Consider the following 22,236-nt stretch of genomic DNA (forward strand, 5'->3'; position numbering starts at 1 on the left):
TACGACTTTTGTCTTTTTTTCAGCCATTATTCGCTCTTTAACAAAGAAGAATAATTCTTTTCATATATAAAACACTTTATTCTCTTAAAAATATTGAGAAAGAAATTAAAAAAAATAACATTAAATAAAATAAATAACTAAATAAAAAATAATCAAAATTTATCTGTTTATTAGCTATTATTCACAATTTCATAAAGGAAAAATAGTTATTTCTATATACAGAACACTTCATTCACTCTAAATTGTCGAAAAGTATATTAAAAAACATAATATGAAATAAATAAAAAAATTTAAAGTCGACCCTTGCAGGGTATCGAACCCAGGACTTCCGGGACTACAAATCATCCTTGTCCATAGCGCTACCAACTGCACCACGATTCACTTACCTGCTCCGCGTATATTTAGCTTTAAGCACCTCTTCGCGGTTAATCAACAAATAATATTTTGGAACATTGTGGGCCCACTAATTAGTCTATAAAAAATTCCTTCAATTCAATGTTTGTTACATTAGACTCTAATTTCAGGCCGAGTTTGAAATTTAAAGGTTAATATTATAGGGAGTAACGGGGTGTGATGTGTGCGTGCCTTCTGATACGACTTTTGTCTTTTTTCAGCCATTATTCGCTCTTTAACAAAGAAAAATAATTCTTTTCATAAATTTAAACACCTTATTCTCTTAAAAATATTGAGAAAGAAATTAAAAAAAATAACATTAGATAAAATAAATAACTAAATAAAAAATAATCAAAATTTATCTGTTTATTAGCTATTATTCGCAATTTCATAAAGGAAAAATAGTTATTTCTATATACAGAACACTTCATTCACGCTAAATTGTCGAAAAGTATATTAAAAAACATAATATGAAATAAATAAAAAAATTTAAAGTCGACCCTTGCAGGGTATCGAACCCAGGACTTCCGGGACTACAAATCATCCTTGTCCATAGCGCTACCAACTGCACCACGATTCACTTACCTGCTCCGCGAATATTTAGCTTTAAGCACCTCCTCACGGTTAATCAACAAATAATATTTTGGAACATTGTGGGCCCACTAATTAGTCTATAAAAAATTCCTTCAATTCAATTGTTTGTTACATTAGACTCTAATTTCAGGCCGAGTTTGAAATTTATAGGTTAATATTATAGGAAGTAACGGGGTGTGATGTGTGCTTGCCTTCTGATACGACTTTTGTCTTTTTTCAGCCATTATTCGCTCTTTAACAAAGAAAAATAATTCTTTTCATAAATTTAAACACCTTATTCTCTTAAAAATATTGAGAAAGAAATTAAAAAAAATAACATTAAATAAAATAAATAACTAAATAAAAAATATTCAAAATTTATCTGTTTATTAGCTATTATTCGCAATTTCATAAAGGAAAAATAGTTATTTCTATATACAGAACACTTCATTCACGCTAAATTGTCGAAAAGTATATTAAAAAACATAATATGAAATAAATAAAAAAATTTAAAGTCGACCCTCGCAGGGTATCGAACCCAAGACTTCCGGGACTACAAATCATCCTTGTCCATAGCGCTACCAACTGCACCACGATTCACTTACCTGCTCCGCGAATATTTAGCTTTAAGCACCTCCTCACGGTTAATCAACAAATAATATTTTGGAACATTGTGGGCCCACTAATTAGTCTATAAAAAATTCCTTCAATACAATTGTTTGTTACATTAGACTCTAATTTCAGGCCGAGTTTGAAATTTATAGGTTAATATTATAGGGAGTAACGGGGTGTGATGTGTGCGTGCCTTCTGATACGACTTTTGTCTTTTTTCAGCCATTATTCGCTCTTTAACAAAGAAAAATAATTCTTTTCATAAATTTAAACACCTTATTCTCTTAAAAATATTGAGAAAGAAATTAAAAAAAATAACATTAGATAAAATAAATAACTAAATAAAAAATAATCAAAATTTATCTGTTTATTAGCTATTTTTCGCAATTTCATAAAGGAAAAATAGTCATTTCTATATACAGAACACTTCATTCACGCTAAATTGTCGAAAAGTATATTAAAAAACATAATATGAAATAAATAAAAAAATTTAAAGTCGACCCTTGCAGGTATCGAAGCCAGGACTTCCGGGACTACAAATCATTCTTGTCCATAGCGCTACCAACTGCACCACGATTCACTTGCCTGCTCCGCGAATATTTAGCTTTAAGCACCTCCTCACGGTTAATCAACAAATAATATTTTGGAACATTGTGGGCCCACTGATTAGTCTATAAAAAATTCCTTCAATACAATTGTTTGTTACATTAGACTCTAATTTCAGGCCGAGTTTGAAATTTATAGGTTAATATTATAGGGAAAAACGGGGTGTGATGTGTGCGTGCCTCCTGATACGACTTTTGTCTTTTTTCAGCCATTATTCGCTCTTTAACAAAGAAAAATAATTCTTTTCATATATAAAACACTTTATTCTCTTAAAAATACTGAGAAAGAAATTAAAAAAAAATAACATTAAATAAAATAAATAACTAAATAAAAAATAATCAAAATTTATCTGTTTATTAGCTATTATTCGCAATTTCACAAAGGAAAAATAGTTATTTCTATATACAGAACACTTCATTCACGCTAAATTGTCGAAAAGTATATTAAAAAACAAAATATGAAATAAATAAAAAAATTTAAAGTCGATCCCTGCAGGGTATCGAACCCAGGACTTCCGGGACTATAAATCATCCTTGTCCGTAGCGCTACCAACTGCACCACGATTCACTTGCCTGCTCCGCGTATATTTAGCTTTAAGCACCTCCTCACGGTTAATCAACAAATAATATTTTGGAACATTGTGGGCCCACTAATTAGTCTATAAAAAATTCCTTCAATACAATTGTTTGTTACATTAGACTCTAATTTCAGGCCGAGTTTGAAATTTATAGGTTAATATTATAGGGAGTAACGGGGTGTGATGTGTGCGTGCCTCCTGATACGACTTTTGTCTTTTTTTCAGCCATTATTCGCTCTTTAACAAAGAAGAATAATTCTTTTCATATATAAAACACTTTATTCTCTTAAAAATATTGAGAAAGAAATTAAAAAAAATAACATTAAATAAAATAAATAACTAAATAAAAAATAATCAAAATTTATCTGTTTATTAGCTATTATTCACAATTTCATAAAGGAAAAATAGTTATTTCTATATACAGAACACTTCATTCACTCTAAATTGTCGAAAAGTATATTAAAAAACATAATATGAAATAAATAAAAAAATTTAAAGTCGACCCTTGCAGGGTATCGAACCCAGGACTTCCGGGACTACAAATCATCCTTGTCCATAGCGCTACCAACTGCACCACGATTCACTTACCTGCTCCGCGTATATTTAGCTTTAAGCACCTCTTCGCGGTTAATCAACAAATAATATTTTGGAACATTGTGGGCCCACTAATTAGTCTATAAAAAATTCCTTCAATTCAATTGTTTGTTACATTAGACTCTAATTTCAGGCCGAGTTTGAAATTTAAAGGTTAATATTATAGGGAGTAACGGGGTGTGATGTGTGCGTGCCTTCTGATACGACTTTTGTCTTTTTTCAGCCATTATTCGCTCTTTAACAAAGAAAAATAATTCTTTTCATAAATTTAAACACCTTATTCTCTTAAAAATATTGAGAAAGAAATTAAAAAAAATAACATTAGATAAAATAAATAACTAAATAAAAAATAATCAAAATTTATCTGTTTATTAGCTATTTTTCGCAATTTCATAAAGGAAAAATAGTTATTTCTATATACAGAACACTTCATTCACTCTAAATTGTCGAAAAGTATATTAAAAAACATAATATGAAATAAATAAAAAAATTTAAAGTCGACCCTTGCAGGGTATCGAACCCAGGACTTCCGGGACTACAAATCATCCTTGTCCATAGCGCTACCAACTGCACCACGATTCACTTACCTGCTCCGCGAATATTTAGCTTTAAGCACCTCCTCACGGTTAATCAACAAATAATATTTTGGAACATTGTGGGCCCACTAATTAGTCTATAAAAAATTCCTTCAATTCAATTGTTTGTTACATTAGACTCTAATTTCAGGCCGAGTTTGAAATTTATAGGTTAATATTATAGGGAGTAACGGGGTGTGATGTGTGCTTGCCTTCAGATACGACTTTTGTCTTTTTTCAGCCATTATTCGCTCTTTAACAAAGAAAAATAATTCTTTTCATAAATTTAAACACCTTATTCTCTTAAAAATATTGAGAAAGAAATTAAAAAAAATAACATTAGATAAAATAAATAACTAAATAAAAAATTATCAAAATTTATCTGTTTATTAGCTATTTTTCGCAATTTCATAAAGGAAAAATAGTTATTTCTATATATAGAACACTTCATTCACGCTAAATTGTCGAAAAGTATATTAAAAAACATAATATGAAATAAATAAAAAAATTTAAAGTCGACCCTTGCAGGGTATCGAACCCAGGACTTCCGGGACTACAAATCATCCTTGTCCATAGCGCTACCAACTGCACCACGATTCACTTACCTGCTCCGCGTATATTTAGCTTTAAGCACCTCCTCACGGTTAATCAACAAATAATATTTTGGAACATTGTGGCCCCACTAATTAGTCTATAAAAAATTCCTTCAATACAATTGTTTGTTACATTAGACTCTAATTTCAGGCCGAGTTTGAAATTTATAGGTTAATATTATAGGGAGTAACGGGGTGTGATGTGTGCGTGCCTTCTGATACGACTTTTGTCTTTTTTCAGCCATTATTCGCTCTTTAACAAAGAAAAATAATTCTTTTCATAAATTTAAACACCTTATTCTCTTAAAAATATTGAGAAAGAAATTAAAAAAAATAACATTAGATAAAATAAATAACTAAATAAAAAATAATCAAAATTTATCTGTTTATTAGCTATTTTTCGCAATTTCATAAAGGAAAAATAGTCATTTCTATATACAGAACACTTCATTCACGCTAAATTGTCGAAAAGTATATTAAAAAACATAATATGAAATAAATAAAAAAATTTAAAGTCGACCCTTGCAGGGTATCGAAGCCAGGACTTCCGGGACTACAAATCATCCTTGTCCATAGCGCTACCAACTGCACCACGATTCACTTGCCTGCTCCGCGAATATTTAGCTTTAAGCACCTCCTCACGGTTAATCAACAAATAATATTTTGGAACATTGTGGGCCCACTGATTAGTCTATAAAAAATTCCTTCAATACAATTGTTTGTTACATTAGACTCTAATTTCAGGCCGAGTTTGAAATTTATAGGTTAATATTATAGGGAGTAACGGGGTGTGATGTGTGCGTGCCTCCTGATACGACTTTTGTCTTTTTTCAGCCATTATTCGCTCTTTAACAAAGAAAAATAATTCTTTTCATATATAAAACACTTTATTCTCTTAAAAATACTGAGAAAGAAATTAAAAAAAAATAACATTAAATAAAATAAATAACTAAATAAAAAATAATCAAAATTTATCTGTTTATTAGCTATTATTCGCAATTTCACAAAGGAAAAATAGTTATTTCTATATACAGAACACTTCATTCACGCTAAATTGTCGAAAAGTATATTAAAAAACAAAATATGAAATAAATAAAAAAATTTAAAGTCGATCCCTGCAGGGTATCGAACCCAGGACTTCCGGGACTATAAATCATCCTTGTCCGTAGCGCTACCAACTGCACCACGATTCACTTGCCTGCTCCGCGTATATTTAGCTTTAAGCACCTCCTCACGGTTAATCAACAAATAATATTTTGGAACATTGTGGGCCCACTAATTAGTCTATAAAAAATTCCTTCAATACAATTGTTTGTTACATTAGACTCTAATTTCAGGCCGAGTTTGAAATTTATAGGTTAATATTATAGGGAGTAACGGGGTGTGATGTGTGCGTGCCTCCTGATACGACTTTTGTCTTTTTTTCAGCCATTATTCGCTCTTTAACAAAGAAGAATAATTCTTTTCATATATAAAACACTTTATTCTCTTAAAAATATTGAGAAAGAAATTAAAAAAAATAACATTAAATAAAATAAATAACTAAATAAAAAATAATCAAAATTGATCTGTTTATTAGCTATTATTCACAATTTCATAAAGGAAAAATAGTTATTTCTATATACAGAACACTTCATTCACGCTAAATTGTCGAAAAGTATATTAAAAAACAAAATATGAAATAAATAAAAAAATTTAAAGTCGACCCCTGCAGGGTATCGAACCCAGGACTTCCGGGACTATAAATCATCCTTGTCCGTAGCGCTACCAACTGCACCGCGATTCACTTGCCTGCTCCGCGTATATTCAGCTTTAAGCACCTCCTCACGGTTAATCAACAAATAATATTTTGGAACATTGTGGGCCCACTAATTAGTCTATAAAAAATTCCTTCAATACAATTGTTTGTTACATTAGACTCTAATTTCAGGCCGAGTTTGAAATTTATAGGTTAATATTATAGGGAGTAACGGGGTGTGATGTGTGCGTGCCTCCTGATACGACTTTTGTCTTTTTTTCAGCCATTATTCGCTCTTTAACAAAGAAGAATAATTCTTTTCATATATAAAACACTTTATTCTCTTAAAAATATTGAGAAAGAAATTAAAAAAAATAACATTAAATAAAATAAATAACTAAATAAAAAATAATCAAAATTTATCTGTTTATTAGCTATTATTCACAATTTCATAAAGGAAAAATAGTTATTTCTATATACAGAACACTTCATTCACGCTAAATTGTCGAAAAGTATATAAAAAAAAATAATATGAAATAAATAAAAAAATTTAAAGTCGACCCTTGCAGGGTATCGAACCCAGGACTTCCGGGACTACAAATCATCCTTGTCCATAGCGCTACCAACTGCACCACGATTCACTTACCTGCTCCGCGTATATTTAGCTTTAAGCACCTCTTCGCGGTTAATCAACAAATAATATTTTGGAACATTGTGGGCCCACTAATTAGTCTATAAAAAATTCCTTCAATTCAATTGTTTGTTACATTAGACTCTAATTTCAGGCCGAGTTTGAAATTTAAAGGTTAATATTATAGGGAGTAACGGGGTGTGATGTGTGCGTGCCTTCTGATACGACTTTTGTCTTTTTTCAGCCATTATTCGCTCTTTAACAAAGAAAAATATTTCTTTTCATAAATTTAAACACCTTATTCTCTTAAAAATATTGAGAAAGAAATTAAAAAAAATAACATTAGATAAAATAAATAACTAAATAAAAAATAATCAAAATTTATCTGTTTATTAGCTATTTTTCGCAATTTCATAAAGGAAAAATAGTTATTTCTATATACAGAACACTTCATTCACGCTAAATTGTCGAAAAGTATATTAAAAAACATAATATGAAATAAATAAAAAAATTTAAAGTCGTCCCTTGCAGGGTATCGAACCCAGGACTTCCGGGACTACAAATCATCCTTGTCCATAGCGCTACCAACTGCACCACGATTCACTTACCTGCTCCGCGAATATTTAGCTTTAAGCACCTCCTCACGGTTAATCAACAAATAATATTTTGGAACATTGTGGGCCCACTAATTAGTCTATAAAAAATTCCTTCAATTCAATTGTTTGTTACATTAGACTCTAATTTCAGGCCGAGTTTGAAATTTATAGGTTAATATTATAGGGAGTAACGGGGTGTGATGTGTGCTTGCCTTCAGATACGACTTTTGTCTTTATTCAGCCATTATTCGCTCTTTAACAAAGAAAAATAATTCTTTTCATAAATTTAAACACCTTATTCTCTTAAAAATATTGAGAAAGAAATTAAAAAAAATAACATTAGATAAAATAAATAACTAAATAAAAAATTATCAAAATTTATCTGTTTATTAGCTATTTTTCGCAATTTCATAAAGGAAAAATAGTTATTTCTATATATAGAACACTTCATTCACGCTAAATTGTCGAAAAGTATATTAAAAAACATAATATGAAATAAATAAAAAAATTTAAAGTCGACCCTTGCAGGGTATCGAACCCAGGACTTCCGGGACTACAAATCATCCTTGTCCATAGCGCTACCAACTGCACCACGATTCACTTACCTGCTCCGCGTATATTTAGCTTTAAGCACCTCCTCACGGTTAATCAACAAATAATATTTTGGAACATTGTGGCCCCACTAATTAGTCTATGAAAAATTCCTTCAATACAATTGTTTGTTACATTAGACTCTAATTTCAGGCCGAGTTTGAAATTTATAGGTTAATATTATAGGGAGTAACGGGGTGTGATGTGTGCGTGCCTTCTGATACGACTTTTGTCTTTTTTCAGCCATTATTCGCTCTTTAACAAAGAAAAATAATTCTTTTCATAAATTTAAACACCTTATTCTCTTAAAAATATTGAGAAAGAAATTAAAAAAAATAACATTAGATAAAATAAATAACTAAATAAAAAATAATCAAAATTTATCTGTTTATTAGCTATTTTTCGCAATTTCATAAAGGAAAAATAGTCATTTCTATATACAGAACACTTCATTCACGCTAAATTGTCGAAAAGTATATTAAAAAACATAATATGAAATAAATAAAAAAATTTAAAGTCGACCCTTGCAGGGTATCGAAGCCAGGACTTCCGGGACTACAAATCATCCTTGTCCATAGCGCTACCAACTGCACCACGATTCACTTGCCTGCTCCGCGAATATTTAGCTTTAAGCACCTCCTCACGGTTAATCAACAAATAATATTTTGGAACATTGTGGGCCCACTGATTAGTCTATAAAAAATTCCTTCAATACAATTGTTTGTTACATTAGACTCTAATTTCAGGCCGAGTTTGAAATTTATAGGTTAATATTATAGGGAGTAACGGGGTGTGATGTGTGCGTGCCTCCTGATACGACTTTTGTCTTTTTTCAGCCATTATTCGCTCTTTAACAAAGAAAAATAATTCTTTTCATATATAAAACACTTTATTCTCTTAAAAATACTGAGAAAGAAATTAAAAAAAATAACATTAAATAAAATAAATAACTAAATAAAAAATAATCAAAATTTATCTGTTTATTAGCTATTATTCGCAATTTCACAAAGGAAAAATAGTTATTTCTATATACAGAACACTTCATTCACGCTAAATTGTCGAAAAGTATATTAAAAAACATAATATGAAATAAATAAAAAAATTTAAAGTCGACCCTTGCAGGGTATCGAACCCAGGACTTCCGGGACTACAAATCATCCTTGTCCATAGCGCTACCAACTGCACCACGATTCACTTACCTGCTCCGCGTATATTTAGCTTTAAGCACCTCTTCGCGGTTAATCAACAAATAATATTTTGGAACATTGTGGGCCCACTAATTAGTCTATAAAAAATTCCTTCAATTCAATTGTTTGTTACATTAGACTCTAATTTCAGGCCGAGTTTGAAATTTAAAGGTTAATATAATAGGGAGTAACGGGGTGTGATGTGTGCGTGCCTTCTGATACGACTTTTGTCTTTTTTCAGCCATTATTCGCTCTTTAACAAAGAAAAATAATTCTTTTCATAAATTTAAACACCTTATTCTCTTAAAAATATTGAGAAAGAAATTAAAAAAAATAACATTAGATAAAATAAATAACTAAATAAAAAATAATCAAAATTTATCTGTTTATTAGCTATTTTTCGCAATTTCATAAAGGAAAAATAGTTATTTCTATATACAGAACACTTCATTCACTCTAAATTGTCGAAAAGTATATTAAAAAACATAATATGAAATAAATAAAAAAATTTAAAGTCGACCCTTGCAGGGTATCGAACCCAGGACTTCCGGGACTACAAATCATCCTTGTCCATAGCGCTACCAACTGCACCACGATTCACTTACCTGCTCCGCGTATATTTAGCTTTAAGCACCTCTTCGCGGTTAATCAACAAATAATATTTTGGAACATTGTGGGCCCACTAATTAGTCTATAAAAAATTCCTTCAATTCAATTGTTTGTTACATTAGACTCTAATTTCAGGCCGAGTTTGAAATTTAAAGGTTAATATTATAGAGAGTAACGGGGTGTGATGTGTGCGTGCCTTCTGATACGACTTTTGTCTTTTTTCAGCCATTATTCGCTCTTTAACAAAGAAAAATAATTCTTTTCATAAATTTAAACACCTTATTCTCTTAAAAATATTGAGAAAGAAATTAAAAAAAATAACATTAGATAAAATAAATAACTAAATAAAAAATAATCAAAATTTATCTGTTTATTAGCTATTTTTCGCAATTTCATAAAGGAAAAATAGTTATTTCTATATACAGAACACTTCATTCACTCTAAATTGTCGAAAAGTATATTAAAAAACATAATATGAAATAAATAAAAAAATTTAAAGTCGACCCTTGCAGGGTATCGAACCCAGGACTTCCGGGACTACAAATCATCCTTGTCCATAGCGCTACCAACTGCACCACGATTCACTTACCTGCTCCGCGAATATTTAGCTTTAAGCACCTCCTCACGGTTAATCAACAAATAATATTTTGGAACATTGTGGGCCCACTAATTAGTCTATAAAAAATTCCTTCAATTCAATTGTTTGTTACATTAGACTCTAATTTCAGGCCGAGTTTGAAATTTATAGGTTAATATTATAGGGAGTAACGGGGTGTGATGTGTGCGTGCCTCCTGATACGACTTTTGTCTTTTTTCAGCCATTATTCGCTCTTTAACAAAGAAGAATAATTCTTTTCATATATAAAACACTTTATTCTCTTAAAAATATTGAGAAAGAAATTAAAAAAAATAACATTAAATAAAATAAATAACTAAATAAAAAATAATCAAAATTTATCTGTTGATTAGCTATTATTCACAATTTCATAAAGGAAAAATAGTTATTTCTATATACAGAACACTTCATTCACGCTAAATTGTCGAAAAGTATATTAAAAAACAAAATATGAAATAAATAAAAAAATTTAAAGTCGACCCCTGCAGGGTATCGAACCCAGGACTTCCGGGACTATAAATCATCCTTGTCCGTAGCGCTACCAACTGCACCACGATTCACTTGCCTGCTCCGCGTATATTCAGCTTTAAGCACCTCCTCACGGTTAATCAACAAATAATATTTTGGAACATTGTGGGCCCACTAATTAGTCTATAAAAAATTCCTTCAATACAATTGTTTGTTACATTAGACTCTAATTTCAGGCCGAGTTTGAAATTTATAGGTTAATATTATAGGGAGTAACGGGGTGTGATGTTTGCGTGCCTCCTGATACGACTTTTGTCTTTTTTTCAGCCATTATTCGCTCTTTAACAAAGAAGAATAATTCTTTTCATATATAAAACACTTTATTCTCTTAAAAATAATGAGAAAGATGTTAAAAAAAATAACATTAAATTAAATAAATAACTAAATAAAAAATAATCAAAATTTATCTGTTTATTAGCTATTATTCACAATTTCATAAAGGAAAAATAGTTATTTCTATATACAGAACACTTCATTCACGCTAAATTGTCGAAAAGTATATAAAAAAAATAATATGAAATAAATAAAAAAATTTAAAGTCCACCCTTGCAGGGTATCGAACCCAGGACTTCCGGGACTACAAATCATCCTTGTCCATAGCGCTACCAACTGCACCACGATTCACTTACCTGCTCCGCGTATATTTAGCTTTAAGCACCTCTTCGCGGTTAATCAACAAATAATATTTTGGAACATTGTGGGCCCACTAATTAGTCTATAAAAAATTCCTTCAATTCAATTGTTTGTTACATTAGACTCTAATTTCAGGCCGAGTTTGAAATTTAAAGGTTAATATTATAGGGAGTAACGGGGTGTGATGTGTGCGTGCCTTCTGATACGACTTTTGTCTTTTTTCAGCCATTATTCGCTCTTTAACAAAGAAAAATAATTCTTTTCATAAATTTAAACACCTTATTCTCTTAAAAATATTGAGAAAGAAATTAAAAAAAATAACATTAGATAAAATAAATAACTAAATAAAAAATAATCAAAATTTATCTGTTTATTAGCTATTATTCGCAATTTCACAAAGGAAAAATAGTTATTTCTATATACAGAACACTTCATTCACGCTAAATTGTCGAAAAGTATATTAAAAAACAAAATATGAAATAAATAAAAAAATTTAAAGTCGACCCCTGCAGGGTATCGAACCCAGGACTTCCTGGACTATAAATCATCCTTGTCCGTAGCGCTACCAACTGCACCACGATTCACTTGCCTGCTCCGCGTATATTTAGCTTTAAGCACCTCCTCACGGTTAATCAACAAATAATATTTTGGAACATTGTGGGCCCACTAATTAGTCTATAAAAAATTTCTTCAATACAATTGTTTGTTACATTAGACTCTAATTTCAGGCCGAGTTTGAAATTTATAGGTTAATATTATAGGGAGTAACGGGGTGTGATGTGTGCGTGCCTCCTGATACGACTTTTGTCTTTTTTTCAGCCATTATTCGCTCTTTAACAAAGAAGAATAATTCTTTTCATATATAAAACACTTTATTCTCTTAAAAATATTGAGAAAGAAATTAAAAAAAAATAACATTAAATAAAATAAATAGCTAAATAAAAAATAATCAAAATTTATCTGTTTATTAGCTATTATTCACAATTTCCTAAAGGAAAAATAGTTATTTCTATATACAGAACACTTCATTCACGCTAAATTGTCGAAAAGTATATTAAAAAACAAAATATGAAATAAATAAAAAAATTTAAAGTCGACCCCTGCAGGGTATCGAACCCAGGACTTCCGGGACTATAAATCATCCTTGTCCGTAGCGCTACCAACTGCACCACGATTCACTTGCCTGCTCCGCGTATATTCAGCTTTAAGCACCTCCTCACGGTTAATCAACAAATAATATTTTGGAACATTGTGGGCCCACTAATTAGTCTATAAAAAATTCCTTCAATACAATTGTTTGTTACATTAGACTCTAATTTCAGGCCGAGTTTGAAATTTATAGGTTAATATTATAGGGAGTAACGGGGTGTGATGTGTGCGTGCCTCCTGATACGACTTTTGTCTTTTTTTCAGCCATTATTCGCTCTTTAACAAAGAAGAATAATTCTTTTCATATATAAAACACTTTATTCTCTTAAAAATATTGAGAAAGAAATTAAAAAAAATAACATTAAATAAAATAAATAACTAAATAAAAAATAATCAAAATTTATCTGTTTATTAGCTATTATTCACAATTTCATAAAGGAAAAATAGTTATTTCTATATACAGAACACTTCATTCACGCTAAATTGTCGAAAAGTATATAAAAAAAAATAATATGAAATAAATAAAAAAATTTAAAGTCCACCCTTGCAGGGTATCGAACCCAGGACTTCCGGGACTACAAATCATCCTTGTCCATAGCGCTACCAACTGCACCACGATTCACTTACCTGCTCCGCGTATATTTAGCTTTAAGCACCTCTTCGCGGTTAATCAACAAATAATATTTTGGAACATTGTGGGCCCACTAATTAGTCTATAAAAAATTCCTTCAATTCAATTGTTTGTTACATTAGACTCTAATTTCAGGCCGAGTTTGAAATTTAAAGGTTAATATTATAGGGAGTAACGGGGTGTGATGTGTGCGTGCCTTCTGATACGACTTTTGTCTTTTTTCAGCCATTATTCGCTCTTTAACAAAGAAAAATAATTCTTTTCATAAATTTAAACACCTTATTCTCTTAAAAATATTGAGAAAGAAATTAAAAAAAATAACATTAGATAAAATAAATAACTAAATAAAAAATAATCAAAATTTATCTGTTTATTAGCTATTTTTCGCAATTTCATAAAGGAAAAATAGTTATTTCTATATACAGAACACTTCATTCACGCTAAATTTTCGTAAAGTATATTAAAAAACAAAATATGAAATAAATAAAAAAATTTAAAGTCGACCCCTGCAGGGTATCGAACCCAGGACTTCCGGGACTATAAATCATCCTTGTCCGTAGCGCTACCAACTGCACGACGATTCACTTCCCTGCTCCGCGTATATTTAGCTTTAAGCACCTCCTCACGGTTAATCAACAAATAATATTTTGGAACATTGTGGGCCCACTAATTAGTCTATAAAAAATTCCTTCAATACAATTGTTTGTTACATTAGACTCTAATTTCAGGCCGAGTTTGAAATTTATAGGTTAATATTATAGGGAGTAACGGGGTGTGATGTGTGCGTGCCTCCTGATACGACTTTTGTCTTTTTTTCAGCCATTATTCGCTCTTTAACAAAGAAGAATAATTCTTTTCATATATAAAACACTTTATTCTCTTAAAAATATTGAGAAAGAAATTAAAAAAAATAACATTAAATAAAATAAATAACTAAATAAAAAATAATCAAAATTTATCTCTTTATTAGCTATTATTCACAATTTCATAAAGGAAAAATAGTTATTTCTATATACAGAACACTTCATTCACGCTAAATTGTCGAAAAGTATATTAAAAAACATAATATGAAATAAATAAAAAAATTTAAAGTCGACCCTTGCAGGGTATCGAACCCAGGACTTCTGGGACTACAAATCATACTTGTCCATAGCGCTACCAACTGCACCACGATTCACTTACCTGCTCCGCGTATATTTAGCTTTAAGCACCTCTTCGCGGTTAATCAACAAATAATATTTTGAAACATTGTGGGCCCACTAATTAGTCTATAAAAAATTCCTTCAATACAATTGTTTGTTACATTAGACTCTAATTTCAGGCCGAGTTTGAAATTTATAGGTAAATATTATAGGGAGTAACGGGGTGTAATGTCTGCGTGCCTCCTGATACGACTTTTGTCTTTTTTTCATCCATTATTCGCTCTTTAACAAAGAAAAATATTTCTACTCATATATAAAACACTTTATTCACTTAAAAATATTGAGAAAGAAGTTAAAAAAATAACATTAAATAAAATAACTAAATAAATAAAAAATAATCAAAATTTATCTGTTTATTAGCTATTATTCGATATTTCATGAAGGAAAAATAGTTATTTCTATTTAGTTGGCCCACAAAGGGCAAAAATAAGTTTTGTTGACTAACCGGGAGTAGGTGTATTAAGCTAAATATTCGCAAAGCTGGAATGTGAAGCGTGGCACTGTTGGCAGCGCTGTGTGTTAGGTTGATGTGTAGTCCCGGAGGTCCTGGGTTCGAAACCCTATAATGGTCGATTTGAATTTTTTTTTATTTGTATAATATTGATTTTTTAAAAATACTTTTCGATATTATAACGCGAATCAAGTGTTCTGTATATAAAAATAACTATTTTTTCTTTGGAAAATAGCGAAAAATAGCTAATAAACGAATAAATTTTGGATAATTTTTATTTATTCATTTATTTTATTTTATGTGATTTTTTTAAACTTCTTTTTCAATATTTTTAAGTGAATAAAGTGAAAATATGTGAAAAGAATTATTTTTCTTTGTTAAAGAGCGAATAATGGCTGAAAAAGAGACAAAACTCATATCAGGAGGCACGCACACATCACACCCCGTAGCTCCCTATAATATTAACCTATAAATTTCAAACTCGGCCTGAAATTAGAGTTTAATGCAACAAGCTATTGTACCAATGGGATTTTTTATAGACTATTTAGTAGGCCCAAAATAAGTTTTGTTGACTGACCGGGAGTAGGTGTATTTAGCTAAATATTCGTGAGGCTGGCATGTGAAGAGTGGCGCAGTTGGTAGCGCTGTGTACAAGGTTGATGTGTAATCCCGGAGGTCCGGGGTTCGAAACTCTGTGATGGTCGATTTTAAATTTTTTTATTTATTTTATATTATTTTTTTAAAAATACTTTTAGGTATTATAACTAGAATCAAGTGTTCTGTATATAATAATAACTATTGTTTCCTTGGAAAGTAGCGAAAAATAGCTAATAAACGAATAAATTTTGGATATTTTTTATTTATTCATTTATTTTATTTTATGTTATTTTTTAAACTTCTTTTTCAATATTTTTAGTGAATAAAGTGTTCTATATGTGAAAAGAATTATTTTTCTTTGTTAAAGAGCGAATAATGGCTGAAAAAGGGACAAAAGTCATATCAGGAGGCACGCACACATCACACCCCTTAACTCCCTATAATATTAACCTATAAATTTCAAACTCGGATTGAAATTAGAGTTTAATGCAACAAGCTATTGTACCAATGGAATTTTTTATAGACTGTTTAGTAGGCCCACAAAGGGCCAAAATAAGTTTGTTGACTAAACCGGAGGTGGTGTTTTTCATCTAAATATTCGCTGGACTGACACGTGAAGCGTGGCACAGTTGGTGGCGCTGTGGGCAAGTTAGATATGTAGTCCCGGAGGCTCTGGGTACGAAACCCTGCGATGGTTGACTTTCAAATTATTTTATAATATTTTTTTCGATATTTTAACGTAAATAAAGTGTTCTGTATATAACAATAGAATAGCTAGAAGCATTCTTTGTTTCTTTCTCAATTTCAGTTATTTGGGCAACAAAATTAATTACTCATTTTTTTCCTTACAATTTTACACTTGCAAAAGTATCTACAGCAACATCAAAAGAATCCCAGTGTTTTAAATGGTGACTGGTGTACATTAAATATGTCGGGTCCCAAAGTCCTCCAAGTTCCCAAAACAAATCAATACTTCTGTGGGTACTGATCGACGAGTATCCTTGTATTTTTGAATAGATTCAAAATTACAAGGCTATGAAGCTAAACATTGGGAACCGTTAACTCAAATTTGGATCTGCTGTTCAACGACGGTTATAAAATAAAAAGTCAATTGAGCGATTGTTGCAAGTCGTTATATTTAGTAATTTTATGCAAGTGTTAGGCAAACAATTGTGATTTTAATAGAAAATTCACATTTTCGTGAATAGCGCATACGCATTTTATATGGTGTTTACCTATGCATAAAATATGGATAGGTCATAGTACAGCCAAACTTCGTCAATTTTTAAGTTTGGTGCATCTGCCTTGATACTTGATATGCTTCCATCAAGGTGCACATTTGGCTTTGCGGACTTTCTGTCCATTTTCGTTGATAATCATGCACTCAGCTCTACCAGAAGTCTGGCAAGAAAGTTTATCAGACGAATAAATTTATTACAAGTTTTTTTTTGTTTCATCAGAAACTTTGTTACTAAGCTATTTCTTTTGTTTGGTAGTAAGGTTACAGAGTATGCATAGAACAGTACAATGTTTTTTTGGAGATACAGGTAATACACGGTTTGTTTTTATAATAGCTTTCTTCAATGCCTATGAAATATTATAAAGAGAATATCCTTCCTGAATTTCTTCTGCTTGTATCAGTGCCTTTTTATTTTTTTAAATTTTCTCTTAAATTTTCGTTTTATATTCCTTAGCTTTCTTCATACAAATATCTTTTTTACTTGGAACATTCTATATTCTGTCATTCTTTCAGCTGCTGTTTTCCCCATATTAATTACTCACTTAAAAAACTTTTAACTATAAACTAAACACACCATTAAATAAAAACGGCACAGCTTTGTATAAAAAGTGTGCTCTTATAATGGAGAAACTGGTTTAAACTAGTTGAATCAAGATGCATTGGCACTTGTTTACATTCTTAGAGTTCCTTTTGAATTATCAACCTATCAATTTTGTGTAATTGAGTTTTGCCCTCTCTGTTACACGAGAAACTTTAAAAAAAATTTTCAAAAATATAACATAACATGATTGTATTAATAGACTTTATTGTAAAAACCAAATATTAAGTTAAAAAAGTTTTTTGTGTAATGAATAAAATAAACTTAAAAGAATAAGAAGAAAATTTTTTTTTTTGACGGTAATCACTGCATAATTAGACTCAGGAACAGTTTATTTTACAATATAAATCAAACTATTTGTAAAATCGTAATATTTTTAATAACTTATTCTTCTTTAAAATAGAGTTTTTATTTGGTACAATAAATCAAAATCATAAATGCTCTCTATTTATGATAAATTTTACTATAATCATGCACAACTCCAAAGAACAACTTTTGAATTTATAAATTACAACAAATTTTCTTTAAAATGATACCAAATACAAGGATATAGCTGAAACATTGAAAATTCAATACTGGTTTCAGTTGGCATGCAATTCAACCAGGGTTGCAAAATACACAGGTTTTCCAGAAAAACCCAACACAGGTGGGTTTTATAGGGCTTTTCATATTTTATTGTTTTTTTTTTCAAAAGACAGGGTAAGAATATGTAAGTATCTTATTTCGAAAAAGCTTATTTTACTAGTAATAATTAAGTTTAATTTTATGAATTGACTTCACACATAGGTAATTAATAATTAATACAAATAAATTGATGCAAAAGTCTGAAAGAAGTTTTTTCTGACATCCCAATACAAAATGTTATATGCACTCACATACATCACACATTTGAAACTTATTTTGACACAAGATTATTTTTTATTTATATTCTTACTAATCAAAACCCTCTTTAGGGTGGGTTTTACCCAGTAAAAGCCACCCGGGCTTAACCGGGTAGGTGGTTTTTTTGCAACCTTGAATTCAACGGCACTTTAGTTGTCCTGTGGCAACACTGAATTTATTTCCCAGAAAACTTACACACAACTAATTATAAATAAGACAGACAGAGTCTACATTGAGATATAGTTTATTTACACAATAGAACATATTGATAAAAGCATTATTATTTACATTTCTGATAATAAAATAATGTTTATTTAAAATGTACTTTTACTGATTATAGGATGAAACGAGGAACAACAAAATATCATCAACAGTCCTCAAAGAATCCAGAATTCAATGCACTTTGAATGGCTTTTTGGCAGGTGGGAGAAAGCCCCATTTGCGGTAGAAGCTTCGCCTCCGTCTCCAACACCAGGGGGAGTTGAATGTGCAATCGCATCTTTATCATTGCTTTCGTTGCTTGCACACTCTAATCAATATTAAAAAATAAAATCATATTCTTAAACAAGTAAAATATTTAAAAAAAATTTAAATTGAATTACTACATATTTTATCGAAATGAAGTTTTCAAAAGAAATTAACTTAAGACTTTGAAGTTAACTATAAAAGAAATTTTTTGACTAAAATTCTCAGTATAAAAATATTAACTCTCTAAATAGGGTGCAGAGAAAAAAATGTAATAGAGAAAAAAAATTATTTAGATTTTGAGGTTGACAGCAAAAAGTTTCTCCAAATTTTTTAGAATTTTAAACGTATTCCCTACATTAAACTTTCAAATCTTTTAACAAGGTATAGAGAAAAAATATACTACAAAATTATAAATCAGAAGAAAGGAATTCAATAATAAAGAAAATTAAATCAAAATTTTTTTGTTTAATAATATTATACAAAACATGCTTAGGTGTAAGAAATAATGAAAAAATATTTAAAAGAGAAAAATAATTATTCTTTAAATGAAATTTTAAAGCAGAGGTAAAGGCTATTGTGTTATATAACATCATTATAAATTTTTTTTGAAGATAAAAATTTCAAAACATCATTTACTTAAAAAAAAAAAGTATTTAAGAATCAAATGCTAATCTGAAGAATCAGAACAAATATTTTTGTAAATTTAAGGAAAAAGAATTTAAAGGGCCATTTATGTTTAAGATTAGAGACACCAAACCTCAGGATTTTGCAGTCAACTACTATAAAACAATATATATATATATATATATATATATATATATATATATATATATATATATATATATATATATATATATATATATATATATATATATATATATATATATATATATTAACATCGAGTGTCATCCGATATAAGTTTTAAGAAATGTATTTGAATTTGAGTGGATGAATAAAACATATTTTTATTAAACAATTGAAAATTTGAACAAGATATGTAGGGAGAGTGTGAGCAAATGAAAAAAAAAAAAGTTCACAAAAAATACACATTTAAAATTATTTTTTTTTCTGCTGGTTTATTGTCTTTTCTTTAGTTGAATTCACTGGTGAAATAAAATTTTTGAAATTAAAATGAATTTTAAATAATGCTACATTAGATATTAGATCTAACAGAGCAACTAATGAGTTATCAGCATTTGAGTCCCAAAATATAGTTAGAAAAATGACTAAATGAAGAAACAACATACTGAGTGGCTTCGTCTTTAATATCCCTATATAAAAAATTAACTTGTGTACAAGAATCATGTTACGTAATGTAGTAGTATAGCATTTTTGAGAAAAGTGTAATCCTCTGCACACAAATAGACTAAAATGACGTACTTCAGTTTTAACTATAGATAAATGAATGTAGTTCCATATTGTTTGAAGATGGTCCTTTTTAGATTATCCCCTAAGTCTGAAGTACATAGCTGCCAACATGGATTGGAAAACAATCCAGTTGATTTTACGGAATAATATAAATTTCATAACTGTTGCATAGTATACAAAATATTTTACATATAGGGAATTTTAGGGATCTTTATCGTCATCAAAATACAAAAATTTGATTACACTAAAAACTATAAATGGTCTGCAATATTGGTTGACAATATAACTATAAATGGTTGACAATAGATGAATTTGAAATGTTTTTTTATTATGGTAACATATAATTTTAAATAGTAGTAGACATTATTGATGATTAAAATATTTTGTAATTTAAAAAGGGAGTTCTGTATAAAAATAATCTGAAAATTTCAGAACAAAGAAAAGCTTTAAACTGATTTCTAAAAGTGAGGCTTGCTTCATTATGTATTAGTAATACTTATTTAAATAGTCAAGCAAGCAATAAACTGAGTAAAAAATTTATTTCACCAGGGATTTTTTTTCAAATACCTTCTCAATTTTAGGAAATTTTCAAAAATGCACAAAATTCAGAAAAATTCTTATTATACCAGTAGACCAGGAGAAACTGGCAAAATCCAGTAGAGTTGACAGCTATGGAAGTATTACTTGAATTTAATATTTTTCATTAATTTTGAAATCTATAAAATCTCATTTCCTCGCATGCAACTCTTAGCATCTTACAAATACATATACTTTTCTTTTCAATTTTTATCCTTAAAATCAACGCTTGTAGCATTCTACCTATGCATTATGTAATTTTTTTGGTCCGCCAATGAATTTTCAGAAGGATTTTCTGGAAGGTCAGAAAGGGATGTCAAAGAGGCTTTCCGAGCTCTCGTAGCTGCTGCCACAAAGATGGGCCTTTCTATTAACGAAGATAAGACAAAATTTGTGGAATTTTCGTCCTTAACTGTAAATTACAGTGCCCTTTATATATTAATGGTTATACCTTTGAAAGGGTTAACGAATTCAAATACCATGGCACCGATGTTAACGATCCAAACATACTTAAAGCAGAAATCGACAATAGAATCAAAATGGCTAATAAGCGCTTCTTTGGATCGAGGATAGCTAAGATATAATCTTCTCAGCCGAAAAACAAAGTTAAAACTCTATAAGACACTCATACTTCCTGTGCTACTTTATGGAAACTTGGACCCTAAACTCAGATATACAGCGGACACTAGATACCTTTGAAAGAAAAGTCCTGAGAGCCATCTTTGGTGCAATTCAAGAAAGGGCAATAACTTCGAGCTCTTCCGACTCTATAAGCAGCCCCAAATTTCACAAATAATCTGTATTAATAGGCTGAGATGGCTGGGCCATCAATAGAGAAGTTCTGAAAATAACGCCATGAGAATCGTCACCTTGAGAATCCTGAGGGATCACGCCCCAGGGGCAGACCCCCTACTAGATGGCTCAAGGACATCGAAAATTATTTGAAAACCCTTAAGAAAAGAAATTGGAAGGGAGTTGCTCTGGATAGGAGGCGCTGGCATTTGTCAGCCCTTGAGGTAGCCAAGGCTCGCAAGGGGCTGTTGCGCTGATGAAGAAGAAGAAAAAATGGATTTTTATTTGGCAAAATAGTTCAAAACTCATGATTCCTACACTCATAGTGATTTGAAATGTTTCTGAGAAAACTGCAAAAGAAATTTCATTTAATTTGGGCTACAGTATGTAAAAAGAAACTGAATGAGCAAATTGGACAGATGTTAAGATAACATTTTTATTCCTTCATTTAAATTTATGAAGGTAATTTATTTTCTAAAAATGTATTTAAGAAAGTTTTAATTTCCTTTAATGGGATGGTTTAAGAATAGACACTGCTATTTCATTCGATTTGTGGGTATAAACAACACTATTTTCTCATTCCCTAACTATTATCATTCCTTTACAAAGAAAAAAATAACACTTGTGAGG

At 30.0% G+C, this 22,236-nt stretch overlaps 1 protein-coding gene across 6 annotated transcripts in view; it reads right to left on the reverse strand.

Annotated features, from left to right (window-relative positions):
• Nucleotides 1-18,630: 18,630 nt before the first annotated feature.
• The window catches only part of LOC147803251 (calcium-dependent secretion activator 1-like), a 40,184-nt gene continuing 36,578 nt past the window's right edge, over nucleotides 18,631-22,236 (reverse strand). For all 6 annotated transcript variants that reach the window (XR_015428963.1, XR_015428962.1, XR_015428959.1 and 3 more), the window contains one exon: nucleotides 18,631-18,931. The gene's annotated coding sequence lies outside the window, so the exon portion shown is untranslated. The remainder of the gene's footprint in view (nucleotides 18,932-22,236) is intronic.

The sequence above is a fragment of the Parasteatoda tepidariorum genome, chromosome 9 (genome assembly GCF_982258835.1).
Source record: "Parasteatoda tepidariorum strain Cologne lab strain chromosome 9, Ptep-v5.0, whole genome shotgun sequence".
Taxonomy (NCBI): Eukaryota; Metazoa; Arthropoda; class Arachnida; order Araneae; family Theridiidae; genus Parasteatoda; species Parasteatoda tepidariorum.